This window comes from Dendronephthya gigantea, unplaced genomic scaffold, assembly GCF_004324835.1.
Source record: "Dendronephthya gigantea isolate DGI-Jeju-01 unplaced genomic scaffold, DenGig_1.0 000087F, whole genome shotgun sequence".
NCBI lineage: Eukaryota > Metazoa > Cnidaria > Anthozoa > Malacalcyonacea > Nephtheidae > Dendronephthya > Dendronephthya gigantea.
In genome coordinates, this window is record NW_021163097.1 from 425,462 (window position 1) to 430,051 (window position 4,590).

Genomic DNA, 4,590 nt, shown 5'->3' on the forward strand with positions numbered 1-4,590 from the left:
CTGGTGTCTTCATGAAATATGTCAATAATGATGGAGAGTGCATATGTCCACCTGAAGATTCAAGTACTGAATGCAAATAAGTGTTTGCTAAGACCGAAGCACTAGTTCATTACAGTTACTGTGAGTCAAACAACAAAATGATGATCACAGATCTCCAAGGTTCAATGTACCGTTTGTACGATCCCGAGATATCAACAGAATCCCTCCGAGCTGATGATAATGAGACGGAAGAAGTGTATTTTTGCTGTGGCAACTTATTGACTTTGGGGATAAGAGGTTTTTTGGAAAATCACACATGCAACAAATTCTGCAGGATGCTGAATTTATCTATTGAGTAAACACTCCTAAATCATTTGCAAAAACATCAGGAATAATTGTTGATATTTAGATACAAATTATACTCGTTCTGTTGAAGTTTGGTGTTAGGTTTTTCCCCATTTGTGGACAAATATATTGTCACTGTTGTCTAGTTTAAATAGATATAATAGTTACTGTTATAATAGATATCTCTTTGTACTATCTTCATATCTCAACTGTTTCAGTGTGTTCTACAATATGGGTTTTTAAGAAAATATATGTATCTGCGGCGTCTTGTGGTCTAATTTCGTCAATCTAATTTTGCCATCTGGCACTATTCTTTCACATTCTCTCTGAACAGCATCAGTAAGAAAGTTGTCTCCCTCAGTCATAACACCAGATATTCCACAGACCTCATCAAGTGTTTCTCTAGTAACCTCTAAACCTAATTAAATATGTAAAAAGGGTTTTAGTATAAATTATATTTATCATTTGTTAAGGGCTAGTTGTTTTTTGGCATAATAATACATTATCAGCACGTATGTTTAATTCAAAGCAGTAGATTATAATAGAACTTTTATGTTAACCCCCATTATAGTGCAAGACTACTAAAATCATCTGGCATTAGACAGATAATGCTGCTCAATGGGCCTTTCTTTTTTTAACATACCACATTGTTCTGCATCATATCTCTCAGGGAAATTGAAAACATGATCAGGAACTCCTTTTGGCAAACGGGCATCATTTTGTTTTCGGATGCGATGTGAGTTCCAAACAGTCTCCCGAAAAAATCCAACTCCTTTTGCACAAGTGGTATAAAAATGTATGCAAGCAAATTTCTAAATGATTGAAATTTAATTGTAAACAAATTGCAGGTTCAATCACTTTGTAAATATGAGTGTGTATTTGCATTAAGTCATCATTAAACTAAAATAGAGGTCTATGTGCTGCTGATTTTTAAAAATGGCAAATAATAGTGATGGTCTGGAGGGGGATGTTTGCTAATCTTTCATCAAGATTGTAAGTATGGACATAATGAGTAGAGAAAGCTAATACACTTGTTTGCAGTCAACATTTACTTTTTGTTTTTGCAATTTGCTTGTCTAATAGGATATAATTTAGCAGTAACAGTTATATATGTACAAATATTACTAGAACATGTACACACCTATCCATTTGTTCATTTGGGTCATATACTCGATCCCTGATCTAGCAGTCTATGTAACTGACGTTTGAAGAATTTTTCCATTCTCTGATGCAACTCACGCCACCATCTTTCTATCTGGTAATAATGAACAAAATATAGAGACATATTCAGTATATATTTTTTTCCATTATACTTTACGGCGAGGTATTGTAACTGTATATCCCTATTTTATCAATTTGTATTTACTCACTTTATTATTGGTAGAAGGTCCAAAATGTACAGTGTCCTCTGCATTTTCTGTTTCATCTGTCATGCTCCACACCATGCTATGAATGGTCGCCATAATTCCCGTCTCTGTACCTTTGTAACCAACCTCAAGTACTTACTAATCACTATTTCAAAGAAAAGAAACATGTTATCAATTAAAATTGACCAGAAAATTATAAAAATATGTTTTGTATGAGGGTTAAATGGGTCTTAATTTCGAGTGGAAATCATACACATGTCAAATTCAAGCCAGGAACAGTTGAGAAAAATTCAACAACTATTGGTCCTCTGCCAGGAAATGAACTGAACGTATGATTTCCACTCAAAATTAATTGAACGTATGATTTCTACTTGAATTGAATGTATGATTTCCACTCAAAATCAAAATTAAGACCCATTTAATATAACCCTCTAGAAGTTATCGCACATCAAGTGAAGTGCCACAAAATCTTAATTGATTTACCCTCACTTATGTATAGTATGGCTAAACATACAAAAATATGGATCTTTAATCATGTGTTCTTAATTCCTAAGGCCTGTTTCAAATGTTGTGCTTCTCATGTGCCGAACGCATTAAACACAATAGATAATCAACTGAAATGCCTCATTATCTATTGTTTCTAATGCGTTCGGCACATGAGAAGCACGACGTTTGAAACAGGCCTAATTCTTACAGTAATACCCATTATTAAATTTGGATAATTTACCTTTTGTTTTATACAAATGTTCCATGTACCATCTACCTATCAGGCGAGGGTCTGAATTGGAAGTCCATACTTTAAGGAATAATATGCGAGCACTGAATACATCCTGCAAACCATACACTGCCATTGGAAACGTATCTTTCGCAAAGTCCATTAACTTATCATGGCCGTCTGCAGAATGTGTGTGATTAGGCCCCTTTTAAATTGAGACAAGATAGAAGATATAATATATTCAAACTGTACAACTTACACAATTCATATGCTGATTATGAATCAGTTATGAATCAAAATTCAGATCACTGGCTGGGCCATTTGAAAATTAACCTTTTTTGAATATGAACACAAAGTACATATATATTTTTTTATACTTGGCATGTCAAGTTCAGGCACCTTTTAATTATGTATTAAATTATAAAAAATACAACACAAGGCACAGTACTTAATTAATTGCCCGTGGGTGTGGGAATTTGCCTAATTGCCTTTGAGTTTTCGTCCCAGATGCCAAAGACCACTTTTTTAAATGTCAAAAGCAACTGGGGGGGGTGATCACTGGGTTTGACTGACGCATTCATAGTTGTCAACAACTAGCCCAAATTATGGCGTGGTGTTGAAAACCTGATAAATTTGCATGCTATAGCTGAGAACAATATCGACAGTCAAATAGTATTATTTTGTTTACCTACCATTGATGTAAACGTTCCTGTTGGACCTCTTGGTCTTTTGCGTTTATCTACTCTTCGCCGTTCGAGTGCATCAGGATCAACATCCGTCATAACATCATAAACCAGTTGTCGTGGAACAGCAAGCTTGTGCTTTTCGCGTACAACTTTGTGTAAAGCACGGTACCCAAGCAACTGACCAGGTCCATCGAGTTCCTGTCTGACTGCTGTTTCTACATTTTCCACTGTCGTACCATGGTTGACATATGTTATTTAAAAGTGGTTCAGTCGCCGACTTAAGGTCCCTAGACTCCATGCGTAATTGGGGTAATCACGTTGTACATAATCGAGAATTTCCACACGTTTAAGATTTTTTAAAACATATTTTTCAAGATCATTCTTTAATTCGACATCATCTTGCCATTCAGAGTTACGAATTCTAGCCATGTTTTACAATACTTCACTCAATCCGTATTGAATAACAAATCCGTCAAATTGCAGCCTTAAAGAATTGCGGTAAGCCAAGACTAAAACAAAGCCAACTAAACTATTAAAAACTCAAAAGCTAGTTGTCAAATGCTAGTTGTTGTATAAACATGTGCTTTCAAAAGAAGCACCACTGCGCATGCGCTGCATCAACTGCTGCCCGCTTAAAATGCGGGCTATGAGAACGATTCGGGCTATGAGAACGATTCGGGCTATGAGAACGATGGGCCACATGGTAACATATGAAATTCAATTTGAAAATGAAATCGTATGTTTAGAAAAAATATTTTTATTTTTCAATATTTTTTATTAATTTATTTTTCAATTAAATTTTTTTTTTTATATATTTTTTTCTATTTTTATATTGATTCTATTTTCATTATTAATTTAGTTTTGTTCTATTTTTTATTTTATTAATAAATATTTTCATTATTTTTTTGTTTTAGGTGCTATTTTAAGTTGAGTTTACTATGAGAACAATGGGCCACCATAGTCTAGTTCAGTAATCAATTAACCGCGTTGTAGTTGAATATTTTCGACTCGAACCAGCAATTTCCCCACGACTTGGGAATTGTTTAAGATCGGACTTTAAAGCCAGCATAACCGATAAAGGACTATTATCTTTATACAGACAAACAGACAAACATCGTCTTCAACTTCCAATATTGGCAATACATAATCCGGGATGAATTAGATATCCGAATCAAGTTGGCTGTCTAAGTTGTCGGAAAAACTTGACAACGTCGTTTTAGCGAAAAACGAACCAAAATTTTACATACTACAAGATTTCGCACTTCATTGCCGCAATATTTCTATATTTTAAAGTGTGTTTCTTGTTTACAAAATTAGGGTGTTCTCTAATGTATGTCACTTCTGGTGAAAAAGGGCAACTAGTTCCCACTCACAGCACCACACGGTAGGGGTGGATCCAGCACTAGTGCACAAATTTGCATTACAAAACAAAGTGGTTATTTTTAGCAGTTTTCTTGTGTCATGCAAATTAGTGCACTAGTGCTGGATCCACCCCTGC

General features: G+C 34.7%; 1 pseudogene; it reads right to left on the reverse strand.

Moving 5' to 3' along the window:
- Positions 1-522: 522 nt before the first annotated feature.
- Positions 523-3,188, reverse strand: LOC114533198 (annotated as a pseudogene).
- Between the last annotated feature and the right edge of the window lie 1,402 nt (positions 3,189-4,590).